Raw genomic sequence first — 20,122 nt, 5'->3', positions numbered from 1 at the left:
TTCATCAACAGCTACTTTTGTAGTCATTCTTACTATGCCCACAAGAATGCCGGACCCAGGGTTTTCCCATTAGAACACTGCCAAGAACAACACACTCCCTCCACCAGTTTGTCATCTTCCCTCAGTGCATCCTGGTGCCATCACTTCCCTGGGTAAACAGCACATATGAAATTCACTTGGCCATCCACGTGACTTAAAAGAAAATGGGACTCACTGGACCAGGCGACCTTCTTCCATTGCTCCAAGGTGCAGTTTCAGTTGAGGGTTTCACATGCTCATTGTAGGTATTTCCAAGTGTAGACAGCAGTGCACTGTGTGTTGGGACACATTCCTCCTGTAACCATCATAAAAGATTTCTGTGACGTGTGCCATAGTAGTTTTTCTGTCAGTTTGGACCAGTTGTGCTAAACTTTGTTGCCCTCATGCATCAGTGAGCTTGGTTCATGGTTTATCATTTCCCAGACCACTGTCAGCAGGTACTCACCACTGGATCACCACACAAGCATTGCCATTTCAGAGATGTTTCAACCCAGTTATCTGGCCACAATTTGGCCCTTGTGGAAGTCTTGCCTATTAATTCCACATCCAACAAGTCAACTAGAGAAGTGACTGCTCGCAATACATATATCCCAGATCTTAACATGTGCCATTGTTACAAGATTATCAGTGTTATTTCCTTCAACTTTGAGTAGTCAAAATGGTTTGGCTCATCGGTGGACAATACTATGCAAAAGTTCATCCTTCATTTAATTACATTCCAAAATAAGTACGTTATTCATTTTTCAGTAGATATTTCATAGGAGATATAAGACAATCCCCTTAATTAGGTGAAAACACATACATTTCCAAAACTGGAGATCCAAAAAGGATTCAAAGATTCAGAGAAAATGGGACTCCTAACTGACAGGTAGACCACTAAAACTGCCACCATCAGATCAACTTTCTACTTTGAAAGAAAATCAAGCTCCACTCCTAAGATCTAGAAAAACCACAAATATTTCTGTCCATTATTTTAATAAGACAACAATGCTATGGGTGAAAGAACGGCTAGCTGTCAAGAAGCTGTTACTGAAAAAAAAAAAACAAAATCATGATGCTGTTGGTGTTTTCAGAACAATTGACCAACACTCTTAAAAAGATGGTTCTTTAAAGGTTCTTTAGTAAAAAAATGGTTTTATAAAGAACCATCAATGCTCAACGAACCTTTGCATGATTAAAGGGCTCTTCACAGCATGATAAGGCTGTTCAGATTGATGGAGAATGTGCTGTAGATGGTTCTGTATAATACTTTTTTGAAAAAGATTCTATACAGTACCAAAAAGGGTTCTTCTATTGTTACAATGTTAAGCTGTTACAGCTTTTTAAAAGAACCATCTACAGCACAAACTCCATCAATCTGAAGAACATTTTCACAATGCAAAGAACCCTTTAATCATTTAAAGAGGTTCTTTGACTGTCCGTGGTTCTATATAAAAAAATGACTAAAACCCTTAAAGAACCATTTTTCTAAGTGTATTCAATCCCAAAGTCCAAACCTCAACATAAATGAATGTTTAAATATCCCAGCAAATTTCTGAAAGCCAGTCTTCTGAAAACAACAGAAGCTGTCATAAAGACTAGGAGTGGATAAACTAAATACTGAAAAACTTTAATTTCTTTTCAGTTGTTGAATGAAGAACTTGTAATTAACATTCTTATTGCAGTAAAATTAAGCAAATGAAAGGATGGTCTCTGACTGCACAGTACTTGGAAGCAGCCTCCTCTCTTTAAAGTGATGTGCACCTGTCATGTAGCCTTTGGTCAAGCTGCATGGGTGTTTTTTTTATGTGTGTGTGTGTGTGTGTGTGTGTGTGTGTGTGTGTGTGTGTGTGTGTGTGTGTGTGTGTGTTTGTGTGCATCTCACACTCATGCAGAAGTCCAATTGAGTGTGGCTGCTGAATACACCCATGATTAACCATGACTTGATGTTCTCCTCCCCTTGCTTTTCTTCCAGGCACTGATGGTGGACATGTCGCCCTGCAGCTGCTGCATGCCCCTCTTTTCCTCTACACCCTTCTCCGCCCTACCCTGCATGCCCTGACCCTGCCAGAGGGGCACTGCTTCCATCCCTCCCTCAAACAAACACTCGCCTCTCAGAGAGTTTGACTTTAAAGGAAATTCCAGACCATTGTTTTCTTTCAGATAGCACACAATAAGCAGCTGTGAGGGGGTGAGCCAATGGGTGCTGCCAGAGAAGTGGTTTAGGGTGATGTGGTGAAAAAATAATCAAAAAAAGCACAAGCACGATGTGGCACACAACTCACGGGGAATATGACATAATAAAGAACACTCAATATTGAAGTACAAGAGAAAGACATATAGAGTACATAGAGGTGGGGAGAGTAAACTTTTCATACTGAAATAAAAGTATTGTAATTTATCAATGTAGCAGTGTTTCAGGTAAACTTTTTTAAAGTATAAAGTATTTTACTTAATTAAACTTCTTAGTACATTCAGCATCCATCAGCACAGGAATGGAAGTTTGTTTCATGCTATTCTTCTTTATTTGATGCACTTTTGCTCCAAAATAAAACGCTATTTTATTGACAATCTTCTTACATTTGGAATTAAAAACACATTTTGGACTTCTAAATGACTTGGATTTTAAATTAAAATTCATTTGCTTGGTACTACCCTTTCACCTTAATTATGTTTGTTTAGGTTACATTGTTACTCTGCCAAAACAATCATGACACTATTGAAACTTTTCCAAATGTTTCAGTTGTATCTGTTTTATAGTGACATTTTTAGCTAATTTTGAGCAGAACTCAGAAATGCCAACACAGCTTTAAACAGTTGTACCCACATAAAATCACAATATGTTTATTAAAATACAAAATGTTTACTTAACTGCAGAACATATGTTTCAGTTGTGACTATTCATAATCTTACACACTGATTTTTAGTCGTTGGGACACGTTTACTTCAAAACAATAGGATTTAACTGTTCACTATATGGCCAGGAGGGACAGGGTTGCAGTCTCACCTCCTGCTCTGCAGGGGTGTGGCTAAAATGAGATCCCACCTTTGGACTAAAACTCGTTTACTGTGTCCAAAACTATATACCACACTAATTAGTATGTCAAAACTAGTACACCACATTCATAAGTGTAGTATGTATAATATAGTAGCATGCAGTTTTAGACATAGCTTGTGTTTTGGTAATGAAATAAAAACATGGAACAGCATTTTTTTTTTTGATAATTAAACTCTAAATCTGTCAACTTCCCTTTAAAGGGAATCAAAATATATATTTTTAAAAAAACTGAAAAATACATACAAAAATTGTAAAATAAATTTAAGGGGGTTTTAAATTTAACGGTTTAGGGTTTGGGTACTATAAATAACAATTTTGTATATATTTAGCTTATTGTTAACTCAATAAATGTCCTGAGCATAAACAGATCATAACATAATCATTATGAATATCTAAGGTCTGAATACTTTATTATAATATTGTTTTTTTTTAAATAGTTTTTACTGGAGGGATGCTGTTTTGATGAATTCGGTGGAATATTCCATATACATTTAGTTCAATGAGAAAATGTGGTTGAAAGTGCACATTCAAGCTTGTGCATTAGTGTAATATGTAAGGAAAAACAGAAGAGGAACTGTTCCGTAGGTGACTGAGAAAGCAGGAGAATGCAGGACATGACCAGACTGCCAGCGAGATTCAGATCCACAACTAAATAGAGAGGGATATTATAGCAATGATAAAGAGGGGTACTTGAAAATTCAGTGCTGCAAAAACCACAGAAACTGATCTACAGAGATATGGAGAAAAGAGAAATGGTCAGATAAATCATCCTCACCATATTCAATACAAGTGGCAGAAGTGCATGTGTGCTATTAACCAAGAGAATACTACAGACCTGAATATCTGACCCCTACAGTGAGAGGGTCTGGTGGCTCTGTCATGCTGTAGTGGGCATTTTGCTAGCATGTATTTGGTCCACTTATCCCCGTAGAAACCTGTTCTGACTGATCACCTTTATTCTAAGATGAAACATTTCTATCCTCATGGGAGTGCTAGACGTTAAGAGAACGTCTTTTGGAAGAATGTTGTTTCATCCATTCTTGTACAGTTCCTTAGACTTGGAGAATCTATGTCAAGGCACAGTAAAGTAAGTAAAATGCTTCTGATATATTTAGCATTGGTGCACTGTTTGCTAGCTTGGTCTTCACAGTTCAGCATGATATAGAAGAATGGACTGGCTAGTCATGCATCACAATTCATAATCTCAAGTTTTCTGCCTGTAATTATGACTGAAACTTGCTTAAAGTAAACTCAGAGTTTACTAGTTTACAATGACTATCTGGAATGTACTGATACTATGGCAGGGTGAGCTGGGGTTCAGCTGGGGAGACAGTTTTAATCCCGGGACCTGTAATCAGAGCCCACCATTTGAATTAGCTGCAGGCTGAGTTGCCTTGTACTCTGAGATAGATTTGTCTTTCACCCTGCCCTTGACGTTCCACAGTAAGCTCACTCTGACATACGCAGACAGCTTTGGGTGGAGTAGTGATTTAAGCTCGTCATACTGAGCAAAATCATGCCCTGTAGTCATTTTATAAAGTATATTGTTCCTTACAAAACTTCTCTGAAAAGGTAATATATGTCATCTTGAGGACACTAGAGTTCACCCAACTCAAACTTCTGAGTTTAGTTAGAAGTTCTCCCAACTTTTCTAGCTGTTTTTGTTTTGGTTTTTTTTTAATCATACAATTATTATCGATTTTCTTCTTTTTGGGCTTCCAGATATGGGCAGCTGTGGCTTTGCTGGGCTTTAAATGTTCAATCTGCTGATGCTGGGATAGATTATTAGATAGATGTGGCCATGCTACTTAGTTAAAACAACAAATATTTTCTCAAGTGTAATAAACATTTATGGACATGAAATCTTCAGATAGTGGAAGGTCTAAGCCATCCCCCAACAGGAGACTGAGTTTGAACCATAGTAATACTACAGTCATCCATAGGTAAATTCCAAAGATGGTACTGTGTGATGTGTCAAAAACTAATTCTATTTTGTTTACCAAACTGAAATGTAAACTGAAAAATTAAGAACCTAAGATGCTTGACTTAGGTGAACTAACTTACTGTAAACACAAGAAAAGCAGTGTATGTTATGTTTTAATTTTATGTTATAATTTTAAGTTAAGCTAACCTGTAACAGTGTACAAGCTGCACCATGTATGATTTTGTGTTAAAGCTGAAAGTAGCAGCATAGCTGAGTCAGGAGAACAAAAGCATGCTAAAATATGTTGTCCTTTCACTGATTCACCCTGTGAAAGCTGGAAATAACAAATTAGTTGGGTGTGAGGTCAGGTTTTGCAAGAATTTATCAGAACACATCATACGTCTTTACATAACGTCAAGCACACAGGCTTAAAAAGAAGAGTCAGCTTGATGTTTAGGTCTCAAATGCAAAATCCACATTATACTGATGAAGTTGATGACAACAGTAGACAATTCACTTACAACATCAGAAGACGTCCTTCAATGTTTTGACTGAGCTCTCTTTGAATACTCTTTCAACACGGTCACAATCATCAGATTCATGTTCAGGGATCTGAAGCACATTCATCATTACAAAATGTTCTTCTGCATGTTTTGTGCAGTTACACATTGCCACATGGAAGGTCTCCAAATCCCAAATCTTACAAAGTGCAGCTTTAATGAAACAAGATTCTAAATAACTCTGGAAAAATTCTATTAGCCCATTCATCATGAAATGTCCACATACGTATAATGTAGCATGTCTCTCATATCAATTTGTTATGAGAAAGAAGTCATATGCCACATTAGAATGAAGTGAGAATGATGTTATGGCCAAAAAAGGATAGATGTAAGGCCACCGGTTTAAAGGGGACTTAAAAAGTCAGCATAATTCAATCTTTGAGGTATGAATGCAGTCATTCACAGTGGTCTGATGTAAGTGCATTGTAGAGAAACTAAATGACTTCTTTACAGAAGTGGCGATGGGAACCAGAAGTCACAATGTCTATAACGCCAACATAGCCATTTCATTTACTATCCAAAATGACCAGTGAAACTACACGTGTCTTTCAAGTGTTTGGATATTGGTAATGGTAAAAGAAGTGAATGTGTAATTTTAGAAGTATTTTATAAATGACATTTTAGGCCAAAACATTACCTCAAAACTACAGTAAAAGTTGGTCTCAGACATCAGGTAGCATATTTTTTAAAATGTTAGCTTAATGAGGCATTAGACAATTCAGACATCTGGTTTGTAGCACCACCACTATAAACTATCTTTACTTTCCCCTTTCGCATGCTCCATTCTATTCTACAGTCTACTCTGAATGACTTTGTTTACTTCTTAATAATTTAATTATGCATGTTTAAAAATCAGTGGAACCAATTTGCCCATTTTTTAACCCACATTTTATTAGTTTTATTTTCATTTACATTGTTCACTGCTTATCGCTTCAGAATGCAAACAATGCTCAGAATGGAATTAATGCTGGATTTGAAATATGAGTCAGTTTGGAGACTTTAATCATTAATGAGGCCAGAAACAGCATCATATTATAATGCCGCTAGATTAGTGTGGGTGGCTATCGTGAACATTAAAGATGTAGGACACCTGTTCTCAACATTAGAAACAGACTGAATGAGGATGGCTGTTAGTAGTCAGTATGGCTCAACTGGAAACTTGAAGTGGTTTGCTTTAGCAAAGTAATCAAATATAGCACTAAAATATAATAGTAGGCCCAGGGTGGAGACCAATAAGAAGAGTATAAAACGCAATGTTATGTCTCTTTTTTAAATAACGTAATGTAATCATTATATGACGTTTATTGGTGGTTTATTTGTGCTATAGTGATGAAGACAGGTGCACAGCCTATCTTCAGCCTATTGTATCAAAACCTCACGCAAGACATGAGTTTTGGACACAATGAATCTACAACATGTCTTCTCTTAAACTGTAAATCATAAAAATGTAAAACATTCAGAAGTGTGTTTATTTCAGTGTGTTTTGTTAATTTGCTTCCACTTACGTCTGTGTTTAGTTAGTTTAATAAAGGCTCAACTTTGCCCACTCTTGGCACTGTTTTCTGTAGAACCTATCTAGACCATCCAAATATGCCTTTCCTTTATATTGATGACAACATTTACACAAATGTTGTATGTTGTCTGTGATCTTGCTGTATAATGCAGCTCTGAACTTCTAGAGAAAAGATCTTCTAGAATACCATCCATCCATCCATCCATCCATCCATCCATCCATCCATCCATCCATCCATCCATCCAGTGTTTATGAAATTTTACATGTTAATTCCTGTCACTATTCACAATAACCTCACACATATACTGATCATATACTGATCATAACTGGATATTTGCTATATTATCTAATAAACTAATATTTGCTATATTAACTATAAAATGACCTGAAAAACATTTTAAGTACATAGCACAGGGGCAGATAACTGACAAGGCCAGTGAGGCCAGTGTCCAGAGGCCACTGACGGCCAGAGGCCTCAAATCACAAAGCCTGAGGTGGCTTAAAGTCTGTGGACAGTTCACTGCAGCTGAACAAATGGCCCTAGAATATGTAACAACAGGTGGGTGGGGGCTCCAAGACAACTGTGGCCAAGGGCCTCCTGAGTTCATGATCCATCCCTGACATAGCAATGTCTTGAATAAAAAAGAGAACAGGTTTTAATGTCAACATTATTGACATTTTAATAATAGGTTATGTAAAATCATTTCTCTGGATCATTAAAACTGTATAAAAACGATTATTCAACTGTAATGTCTTGCTGTAAGCATGGCTGGATTAGCCACTTTAGGTGACCTGCTTGACTGCCCAGGTGCGGCAAAAGTTGCTCAAAAAATGCCTAGTTTATAATCTGTAAGCATAATGCTTTATGAACCACTCGATTTACTCTATATCTGTTCACACACCACAATAATCAGCCTGACTGTCCATCCATAAATATCTAAAAAGCATCCTTGTTCTGTACATTTGGCAGACGGTGTCATCTATGTGGGTAAAACACAGACATGTTCATTTCGGCATTTTATATTGATATTTGCGAGTGAGCTAATACCGTCTCATTGGCATACCTGTGCAACCTTTTCAAGGTCTTAGCTAAGGAGTTGACTCTGATGCAGTTAAGAGGTTTTGTAAACTGTAAGCTGACAAGAGTCTTCAGCAAAACCAAGACCTTGGGTTTGTGGGGAGAGGGCATTACAGCATTAATGTCCAGCAGCACCACAGGATCCTAATCTGGCCCTGGCTGCATATCCATTTTTTTTACTTTTACTATTTAAATGTTTGTTTTTGAGAACACTGTCATTATGTAGATATTTGATGATAAGAGGTGAGAAAAACCTTACGACATGAACTTTTTTACATATTACATAGAAACTTGTTACATTAAAAGTTAAGACCATTTGTTTTTCCTGAAAAGAAACCATCTGTAGTTTTGTTATGACGGTGATGACATAATTGGCAAATTTTAACATAATAATTTAGCAATGTTCTAAATACACACCATATAAATGAAATGTCTTTTTAAAGTTTTCAGAGTGACTTTTTAAGTTTAATTGCTACTCACAGTAGCCATAAAGTGCTATTTGTGCCTGTTGTGGAGTTTTTTTATTCTTCAATAACCTTCAATAATTCATCCTTGTGGAGAGGTATGAAGTGCTTTCACCCCTCCTATTTCAATCATCATTGCTCATTAGCAGCTCAACACAGAGCAACAACTTCTCATACACAGAGAGCCAAAGGTGTCATAGTTAATCTGCTAACAGAAATATATTTTATCTGACTATATTAATTCAACATATCTGAGTCAGAATGGCCAAGGAGGTTCAAAGCCACCACATTATGTAAATGTTTTATAAAAAGTTTTTTATAAGTAAATAAGTCAAGAACCTTTATTTATAAGAGTGAATTTGAAGCATGTGACAGTGAATTCAGCCACAGAAGTGATTTATCATACTGTTATTAAGCATGTGTGTACGCTGCTGCATCCATCACCTTACAAAAAGCCAGGAGGTAAAACTGTAGAAAAGCTATACGAGCCTGAAGACTATTGCTTACATCATACGGTCCTCACAGACTGTGATGTTTCCTCTCACTGAATCAAGTTGACTAGAAATGTTAAATGTGAACTTTTATTAATCATCCTGACCACATGTATCACTTTTGCAAGAAAGTTCTGCCACCGTACTGAGTCACAGACTGGCATCCAGACGGGCGGTGCACCAGTCACAGCAGTCTTCGGTCAACTGCCCATAAAACGGCTGTAACATGAATTTAAGACGGAAAATGGACACCTCCCTGCACCAAAACACAGATGTAAGACCCATAAACTGACACGTGCACATCTGCCTCCACCCATACTGTAGGTTAAATAGCTAGAAAAGACTGACATCTTTATTTTGATGGATGGATTAATAACTTTAGCAACTGATAGAGAAGGCATTTAGTAGCTTTCAGCACATTGAAGATGATGATAGAGCTAAATATTTGGATTTAGCATATTCATATTCAAAAGTAGGGGCTTAAATCACTTGCAAATGTCAAAAAGATTTGTCTTTGCATATACCTTCTTATTTTTTAATCTATATATTGCTGCTCTTGAAATAAAACTTTACATCTCCAAACTGGTGACTCATTCTTAACCTGTAATGGAAGTAAATGGAACAATATTTTTTCCAAGTCATTTTGGACAATCTCTATGTGCCTGTACTGTGGCAGCATATTCTTCAAATTCAAATGTACATTTAAAAAGGCTAGTTAAATTGTGTATTTACAATTGCATTTCCCATGTGCATATCATTTAAGAGATGCATATCATTTAAGAGATGATTCAAATTCAAATGTAAAACCTGTATTTTTAGCGCATTTCTGTGCGTAATGACTGGAAAAAAATAATCTGGAAAAGTCTTTTTGACATTGTCCTAATACAAACTAGTGGTACTGTAATGCATGCTAGAATAGGATAACAAATAACTCTGTGTCATCACTCACTTTATTCCAGTAATAATTAAGGTTACATCTCCAAGTTAATGGAACCATGATTTTTTCAAGTTATTTTGGGTCAATTCTTTTTTTTCCATTTATCATGAAATGTACATACAATGTAAAGGCCAACAGCTATTTTCAAATTATGCCAAAAACTGAAAACAACAAAAATGGAGAGATGAGACCTTCTTCCGACAGGAGCGCTATGTAGTGTGTGTGTACATAAACATGTAGAAATGCGAGCGCACCTGTGTCTGCATGTACAGTATGTGTGTGCAGATTTACGTATTTGCATGTATACAAGTTACCTTTAATTTTGGTGTTTATCTTTTGTTTCTAAGTAAACTTTGTTAACTTGACATACCAACTGAGGGTGGATGGATAAGAAGGAGGGAGATCAGTGGGAGATGCTATCATTGTGCATCTTGTTTTCTGCTCTTTAATAAAAATGTTCACAAAGAAAACCTGAATCATATCTTAAATGATGCATGCTCAAAGTGGTAAATGCAATTGCAAACACACAATTCAATTAGCATTAGGGGTGGGAATCTCTTGGCACCTCACGATTCGATTCAATTATGATTCAGAGGGCTGCAATGCGATTATATAACGATTATCGATGCATCTCTTGTTCTATACAGGATTTCTATTTTCCTACTATCTCAGGACTTCGTACTTTTAAAGCAAAGCATTTTTAATGATCCATCATGAATTTACTCCCAATATCTTTTATTAATAAATCAAATGGAAGTGATGTAGCAAGTGAACTATAAGGCTTTCATTCACTGCTATTGCTTGGAGCACATGAGACGCTGCTGCCACTCATCTGCACTAAAATGCGCAGTTGCGGTGAAATATGATCCGGCGGCTCAGACTGCAGGTCACTTAGCAAAGATGCGTTATTCGCATTCATAAGCACCTTAATTGGTTTCCTGGCAAGTTAAATCTGCAACGAGAGACTGTCAAACACTAAAAAATTGCAAAGGTGAAGTCGCTTCTCTTTCAAATTTTCCTGTTCCACCTTAAATGGTGCTGCATTTACATTCAGCGCCTCAGTCAGAATTTAAGGTGACGTGAAAATTCGAACAAGAAGCGACTTAAAACCTTGTAAAATAGGCAAACGTTGAGAGACATTTTACAAACTGATCTACTTTAGAGGAAAGGTTTTCTGGTGGAGATGGGAGGAAAGCAGCTATAGCTGAGCTAAAGCTTAAAGCAGAGCGAAGTAAGTCTGTGTTTTCGTTAATATTTTTAACCTAATTTATACTAGGACATTATCACACACTGTGCCATATTGGACATAAATGTTGTGGCTGCCAAGGTGGTTTGAATATTTGTTGAAAGGACAAAATGTCTCTTCGTAACATTTGGGTTGTGACTCCTCATCTAACTTTTAATGCAGAGCCGGTGGAATGTCTCGCTCATCCAGTAGTGTTTTTGTTATGTGCTGCCACAGAGTGTCCGGGTGCTGCGCTTCCACGCTTCCAGGTTCCGCCTTTTGCATTCCCTCAACATTATGTTATGAATATTTCAAAAATCGATTTCTAACATGTGTGAATCAATTCAGAATCGTTCAAGTCCGCATCGCGATGCATCTAAGAATCGATTTTTTCCCCGATTTTTTCACCCCTAATCAGCATATACAAATTTGCATTTGAATTTGAAAAAAAGTCTGAAATATGCTGCCACATTTGTTCAATATGAAATTTGAACACAGTGCAAAGGGTAAGTGGGGCTTTCATACTATGCAAAAAAAGGTTTTGTTACAACAGTGACATATATAACCTACAGATCATTTTAAGCAGATATTCTACACTCAAAAATCTTAAACACTGGATTTACTCAAAAATGTTATGTCAAGTGATTCATGCAATTGTATTATGTAGCTTACTTGACTGAGTAATATGTACTTAACAAATCTGAGCAAAGCACACTAAAGTGATTTGAATCCACTGTATTTAACTGGACTGATTATGTGTGTATGTTACTCACAATTTTCTTACAATGTTATGTCAAGTGGTTCACACTGTGTTAAATAGCTTTTAAGATGTTCAGCTAAATAACATGCTCAATGAATTCAAGTATAACCACAGTAGGTATGTCTACAAAGTTCATTTAAATTAAATCTACATCATTTCATGAAGTTATTACTGTCCTACTGAGCTGTCATAGCTTTATGCTCAGCAGTAGTTTACATGGCAAGTTGCACTTACAGCCAACAAAGTGGCTAGGCAGTTAATAATGGAGTACAAGAAATATCCACACTGAAGGAAAAGTGGGGCAGGGGGAGTGAAAACATGCAGTGAATAAAACATGTCAAACAATATACAAACAGATGATGCCAGAAGCTAATGAGAAAGAAGCTGAGCTCTACTCAGTAACACTGCATTGACCAAATAAACACTTATGAAGTAAATCTGACAACTCAGTTCATTTCATTGAAACACTACTGACTCAGTTTCACTGATTTGCATGATTTTGTTAAGTAATTTCAGCACCAGAAAACAGATTAAAACCAACCAGAGAGTAATTGTATTTTCTTGGGTGTGCTTTATACCTTCATAACTGAAGTATTGCCATCAATGAACGAGAGCTCAAGTGAAGTTCAGTTTAGAAGATTCAATTTATTTGCTCAAAAAAAAAAAACACCTTTTATCTTGTATACTCTATAAATTTGCTTGATAGCTTTAATTAAAAGCCAGGAAAATGTAAACTGGTTAGTTACATATTGTGCACAAGCAAACAGTTCATAGGAAAACCTAACAAGCAGTTCAGTGTGTTATCTCTGATTATAGCTTTATGGAGGTGAGTCACATTCATCTATTCCGGGTTTCGTAACAACAGAGCAAATAATTTGATGGATCTGATCGTGGCACCATTTACAGATCAGTGCTAAAGCTATGTAAACTACAGCTATGTGTACTTCCTGACCCAGCTTGCTTACTTTACTCAATTGCACTGAGCTCAAGCATGACTATTGTACACACAGCTGAGTCACATAGAGAATATGGGCTAAATTAATAGATACATAAACTATTTTCTAGCTCAGTGAATTATGACTTTGGCTGTGATTACTATTATTTGTAAAATCAAAGAAGGGTAGGATGTGTGCAGGTGGAACTTGTGCGCAGAAAACGCAGTTGTATGGCTGAAATACATTGTCGCTGTCCAGAGAAAAATAACCATCTCCAAAATCGCAAGTTTCTAAGGGAAGGCAAACGTGTTAAAGTAAAGAGATTTTATTCTGATTTTGAAGCGTTTCTATTGGTCCACTCATCATTAAATTTTCACTCGATGTAAATCACAACTGCTGTATTTAAGTAATGCAGAAAGGTAAAAATGGAAAAAGGTTAAGACGTTTTTCTTTGGACAGCAACAAAATATTACTATGCTCAACGGACTGTTACGTGTTAATAAAACATAACTGTTCCTATTCAAGAAAAAAAGGCTGAAGGAAATAAGATTGGTCCCTTTTGAGAATATACAGAATCAAAAATTCTATAAAGTGGATTTCTAGTTTTGAAGCCACTAATTTCTAGTTTTGAAGCCACTTTGGCCTCAATTAGTAGAAGGTTTAATAGAATTTATGAATACTACATAAAACCTACATTTTACAGTAATAATTTTGAAAACTGAATGAAACGTAAAATTTCAAAGATGTAAAATGTCAATGATGCATAAAAAGGACATCCTCTGATAAACTAACCTGTTGTAGGAATTCATTTACATGAAGCCTTTCAGTTTAAAGTTTCAGTTTAATTGAGTTTCAACTCAATAAATCAAGCAGTTAAACTAAAATACTTAAGATTTCAGTTTAGAAGCTTACGGGGCTAATTCAAAAGCTGATAACTAAAAAACTAATTAGAGCACAACTTTGCAGAAGTTGAAACTTAGGCTTTTTTATGACAATCTGTGACATAGTAATTATATAAGTAATGGCTACACAGTAAGTACAAAGTTCACCATGAACATGTGGTAGGTTTTAGAGCAACATGCACGTTAGGAGTTAGGATGGTAGACGTGTTAATAAAAGTTCAGAAGTTCAGAAGAATTCAAAACTGGAGCACTGAGATGGGGCTCTTCATTCCAGGAGGAGCACATGCAAATGACTACAAAATAATCAAGCTGGTTTATAAGACATGAGAAACTATAGCAGGGATACCCTGAAATAATTCAGTTTTTATTCATCTAATTAACCAATTAAAGTTGGTTAATTAGATGACTGACTCTCAAATGGCACTAACAGGAAAGATGTTTATCTGAAAGCATTTGATCATTCTTAAACCCTTAAAAAAATGATTTCACAGCTCTACAATTCAATGGCATGGAGCTTCACAGCAGCTTCATGGCTGCTTCACCCCAAGTGTGTGGAGGAACGCTTTCGCAGGTCCTTCCTTCCTGCTGCTGTTAGACTGTACAACCAGCACTGCTCCCAGTAGAACCCCCTTCAACCCTGACTGGACCTCACAGACCTACAGAACATACTGTGATTTTTATCAGCTGTTTCCAGTGTGCAATATAATCAAACTCTGTGTGCAATATATATTTTAAACATCTCTATAGTGTAAATATTGTTGAGCTTTCTATTTATAATTGTTTCCTCACCATCCCATGTGTGATATAAACCAGTACCCCATGTGCAATACTCCATGTGAATTTCAGGCAAAATATCCTTACAATGTAAATATCTTAGCTTTTTTATTTATTTATAATTCTTTATTTTGTTATTCTTTGTGGAGGATAGTTTAATTTTTTTTATCTTATTTTTTAAGTTTAGTTTTAATATATATTGTCTATGTAGTAACATGTATCAAACTGTAAAAAACCTTAAGTACTTAAAGTTAATTACTTGCTTGTTAATTTTCTTCTTTCTTTCGTTGTTGTCCCTTTGCTACTGTAACACTGAGAATTTCCTAACTAATAGACTAGACTAATAAAGGACTATCTTATCTTATCTCATCTTATCTTGTGTTATCTTGTTATGTTATCTTATTTTATCTTGTTATCTTATCTTATCTTGTTGTGTTATCTTATCTCATCTTATATTATCTTACATTATCTTCTCTCATCTTATCTTATCACTTCTGCTTCAAGTGGGCTTGTGTCCAGTATATTGTGATTTCTTTGCTCTAGAATACAATCAAAACATGGAAAGGGAATCAAGTAAAGAGGTCCGTTAATAAAGCCGTGGTAATACCAGACTGTCACTTTGCTGTTTTCTACACTGGGCTGGGGTAAAATCTAGTGAATGAATATGGATGTTCCTGATTTGAGGTGATTTTGGAAGGAAACATATTGTTCATTAAAAGCCAACAATCACCAGTTAACTAGCATGTTTTTTGAAACTATAGACTGCAAGATGTAGTACACCAATACGCAGAAAAGTAAAAGTGAAAGGGAGAAGAGAAAAAGAGAAGTTCTGAAACCTCTGGGGTCAGCAGAGCCATTCTACCTCAGCTAGATGGCAAAGGTGCTTGTTGCCAGGGGTGATGGGAGGGCACAAGTAGCCTGGGGCCTAAGTTAACCCAGAAGGGTCATCACCAAGGCATAGGGTGCTTCAGGCCTCAACACTGAGGTCAGGCTTCAAACACACGCACACGCCTGCTTTGGCATTCCACAGGCATGTATCAGTAAGCTGTAATGGGGGTGAATAATGAAAACCTTAACACATGCCATTCAGTAGCAGTTGAGGATTATTATGGTCAAAATATGGTTGACAACATTTTTCTTTGACAACATGAAGTCCTTCTGGATGAACTGAGAATCTACATGTCTGAAACAATTCTAATTGAAAATCATTCACCCTGTCAAAATCAGTACAACATTTTAAAAAATTCAGCTAAATAAGTATCCCTCAAAATGAATAGGTACACATCTGAAAAATAATGGTGCTAAAGGAGTTCTTTGGTGAGATGCCATGAAAAAACTGCTTCTTTTTATATGACTGACTACTAATTGATCATTTTCCATTATGTCTGTAAATGAAATGTGCAAGTTTGAAGACATTTTGATGCCTCTTATAAAGCCTATAGTGACTCTGTGTTGAGCTGCTAGTGAGCAATGAGGCCAAAGTAGGAGGAGTGAGAAGCTCCTGCTATTAAAACAATTCCTACCTCTCCACAAAGATGGCCATGCCAGAATAAAACAGATGTCTGCAACTTCATTGAAATGCCAAAATTTTGACCATGTACCACAATAAAAACTACTTAAACTCAGTGGAACATTTGAATAAATGTTGACTTGCTTGCTGACCTACAAACAAGAAAATCTAGTTTGCTTCTGGTTTCTCTCCAAACATGTTTATAAACTGAGAAACCTCCAAAACTGAATTTTAACTGCTGCAATGTGTTAATTTTATTTTTAAACCTTTATTTTATAAAATGATCCAAATGTTTTTAATAGCTGTGCAGACACAATTTTTTTTTTTTTTAAATCTTATTTGAGCCACTTTTATATGTGCTAGATTAGATACCTATCTAATTTGTGGAGATTTGACAATAATGTGAAAGGTCAAATCAGAATTCAGGGGTTTTTTTATTCTTTTTTTTTCCTATATGTTAATGCATGAATATATCATTGTGGTCACCATACAGTGTGGCCAGTGGGTCAGCAGCAGGTAGTAGCTTTAACTGTTCCTTACAGGGTGCACGTATGAAATGTCATATTAAGGGCACTGTCTCTTTTCTAGCATTTCAAGTTATGAGGGAGGCATGGCCCTCCCTCAGATCACAATATGACCCCTCCTATCTGAGAGCAAATTTCATTTTAATAGTGAAACTGTGCCACAAGTGCGATTTGCAGGGAAAATAAACTAATGGCCAAGTGAATAACACCTTATATGAGGTGTGATTGACACCAAACATAAAATGCCAATAAAAACCTGACAGGGATTTATATTTGTATCATTTAATGCAATAAGTGTCCTCTCTTGGGGAGAAAGGATTCGTGTGTTCTTGATTAAAAACTGGGGGTGTGTTGTTCTAAACCTGTGAAAGGTTGTTTGGGGTCAGCGAGGTCAAGACTCTCCATATTAGCGTGTCATTTACCCTGAGGCATCCAAGCACCTCTTGCACTGCTGTGAGTCTAGTGAGAATGTTGAGTACAGCACAGCAACTCACTTATTAAAGAATGATATGACCAAATATACTAACACTAATTATAAGCAATGAAACTACTGGCTAGTTATTAGTATTATTCCTGTCAGAGAAAGCCTAATGACTTCTATGAAGAAAAAAAAAAACATGCCTGCACTTTTTAGTTTTATACAATGTAATCATCATGTTTGTTGTATTTAATCTGTGCAAGTATTGTAGTAAAACAAAAGGGTTAAATTATTAATATGCCTAACAGAAAACCGCCCAATAAGGATTTTCCCCTTGCTGCATATAAGGAGATATAGCCAAGGTTAGGATGTCAGGAGCTGAACTGAAGGTTTAATATATCAGATTAAAAAACATACAATAAGGAATAAACAGCAGAATCAAGCAATCATGTTTTAATTTCCAATGGGACAAATTTTGTGATTAAAAACACCACACTCGGCATTCTGGGAGTCCTAGCTATGTGAATATGAGTGGTCACATGATCAATGTGTTCCATTCCAGGGCTCTTTAATGAGTCACGGTAAACTGCTACAAGACAAAGTATATGTTAATATGATTAACAAATAAGCTTCAACTTAAAAACATTTCAGCTTTAAAAGAAATCTAACAAACACAACAGCAGTCAACAGCTTTTGCTGTTAATCCAAGTTTTGATACTCAGGCTGTGATTAATCCTAGTGTAGAACAAAAGCAGCAATGTAATCACAAGAGCGTGGATTATACAATAACAACTGTATGGCTCAACTTTTCAATGCTATAAACATGCTAAAAAGACAGCCATTTGTGTTACTAACATACCAAATATCCAGCTGGGCCTGCTGACTAGCATTAAAGGCACAGACCACTCGATAATGTAAATTTGCCTTGAACATTAAATTCATATTCTTTTCATAAGAGCCATTTAATTCTCACTTCTGACAATTTATTTAAATTTATGTATTCGCTTATTTATTTTCACACTTTATTTATTAAACTTTATAACATTTTATGAAGCATGTTAGTTGGCAACGGTAGGCTGTGCATCCCATCAGTTTCATACCGTACTGTCTGCCTGAATACCAGCGGCTCTGCTGACCCCAGAGGTTTCTAACTCTGACCTCCCTTTTCTTCCTTATTACAACAGCACAAAAATGTAAAACTCAGCATCACCCACACTATCCTGCTCAGCATTAATCATGAACGACAACCACAGAAAATACAGGCCGCCATATCGTTGGTTAGCCAGCTAGCCGGCTAGTATTAGGTGAGCCAAACGTTAGCTAAACTGTGACTTCAGGCAAAGGCCAGAAACGAACGTTATCTAACGTAAGCATTCGTCCATAGACAGCTGACACAATCTAATTAAGAAACTCTGAAGGTAAAAAGGTATCAAAGCTAGACACTTAGCTACTTACATTGACCTACAGCGTCTCCCCGGCTTGCGCTGCTGATGGGGAGTCGGCAAAAGAGTCGATTCTTCGACTCCAGCACGTCTGAAATTCGGGGCTGTCTCTTGGCCAATGACTCGAGTCGAAATGCTCGGAGTCGACTCTTCTACTTTCAACGTAAGGGACGTTCTGACGGAGGCGAGAGTGAACCGGGTCTGAGTTTGAGTAGCGACAGTTCATTTAATTGCTAGCGTTAAACAATGTCAAGGTTAAGAAATGGTATGGACCATTTTAAGGGTAACTGAAATCGTATCACAATTGCGGGGTCAGACCTCTACCAACCCGCCCCACCCACCCCCATACCCCTGTACCACCACCACCGTAAGATCGACCTAAACTTTAGCTGTGTGAGCAAGAAATTATGCAAAAGGCTAGAACCAGCTACGGGTGGGACTAAAGCTTCTACTTGTTAATTAGCCTCATAGCCCCAATGCAAAACTTAAGAGGCCATCTTTGGACAGCAAACTCTGGCTGAACAAATGCATCGGGGGTAAGAGGATGTATGTGCACATCATTTTCCACTAAAGTACCACCTCAGCATCTCGCGACACAATGTCGACCCGCATTCTGCCATGTCACAGACAAAGAGATGTGAAATCTGTCACGTAACTGTCAAACACTCATCCTTCCAAGCCATGCAACATTCGCAGAATGCTGTTGGTCGGATAACAGCATGCTGAAAAAAGCAATATGAGCCCCTTTTCTGTGAACTGAAAACTGAAGTGCCACCCTTGAACGAAGCATGGCCGCCCTTCTGTTCACTCCAGTTGCTAGTATTCAGTAAGGCAGTTACCAGAGAAAAGCTGTCCCACTTATCCTGTGGAAATGATTTTGTGTCATGGTAAAAAGTCTGCCATCAAGAAAGTTAACAATCCTTTATAAGTGCATGATGATGCTGCACTCACTAATCTGTGAACACTGGTCAAAACGTCACCATTAGTGTTGTTCATTCTGCGTGCTGAGGCAGCTAACGCTGGCTTTCTACACTAGAAAAATGCAGTTAAAAGCACTCAAATGAATCTTCACATTAACACAGTATAATTGGCATGATGTCCCAAAGTCCAGTCTTGAAGTTTGTGCTTTTGCTTAATAGTAAAATGCAATTGTGTGCAAGTGTGTGTACATTGATTGTAGCATCAGCAAGGAAGAAGCCAGACCAGAAAGTATTTTAAAACCAATGGAGATGGTCTTTAATAGCTTGTTCACATTTATAGTGAGTGGCAAAGCATTGTAGGGCTGAAAAAGCATTAAGGGAGGTCACTGAAACCCATCAGTGTCCCGCTGACAAGTTCTAGGTGAACAAAGGAAATATGCGCCAGTTTCCCAAGAACCTGCAGGGGCTTATGGGTATGCAAGTGTGCTGGCTGGGCCCAAGATCACTACAGTGTTTCGTCATTGTAGCTCATGCTGTTGCTGACATTCTTGGTAGGCGTGTTATATTCTTTTTACTTGAATTATGTACATCATTTCCGCATGAATGATATGTATTTTAGTGTTTTATGTCTTTCAGTTTGTTTGGCAATGAACAGAAATTACGTGCTGA

General features: G+C 36.9%; 1 long non-coding RNA gene across 1 annotated transcript; it reads right to left on the bottom strand.

Moving 5' to 3' along the window:
- Positions 1–57: 57 nt before the first annotated feature.
- LOC108427491 lies at positions 58–18,611 on the bottom strand. Its single transcript, XR_001857862.1, has 3 exons — positions 18,547–18,611; positions 228–334; positions 58–148 (listed from the first exon to the last, which is right to left on the bottom strand). It is a non-coding gene; the product is annotated as an uncharacterized LOC108427491 (long non-coding RNA).
- Positions 18,612–20,122: the final 1,511 nt, after the last annotated feature.

Source organism: Pygocentrus nattereri, chromosome 23, assembly GCF_015220715.1.
Source record: "Pygocentrus nattereri isolate fPygNat1 chromosome 23, fPygNat1.pri, whole genome shotgun sequence".
NCBI lineage: Eukaryota > Metazoa > Chordata > Actinopteri > Characiformes > Serrasalmidae > Pygocentrus > Pygocentrus nattereri.
Note: the sequence above shows the minus strand (reverse complement) of the source record. Positions and strands in the feature narration are given on the sequence as shown.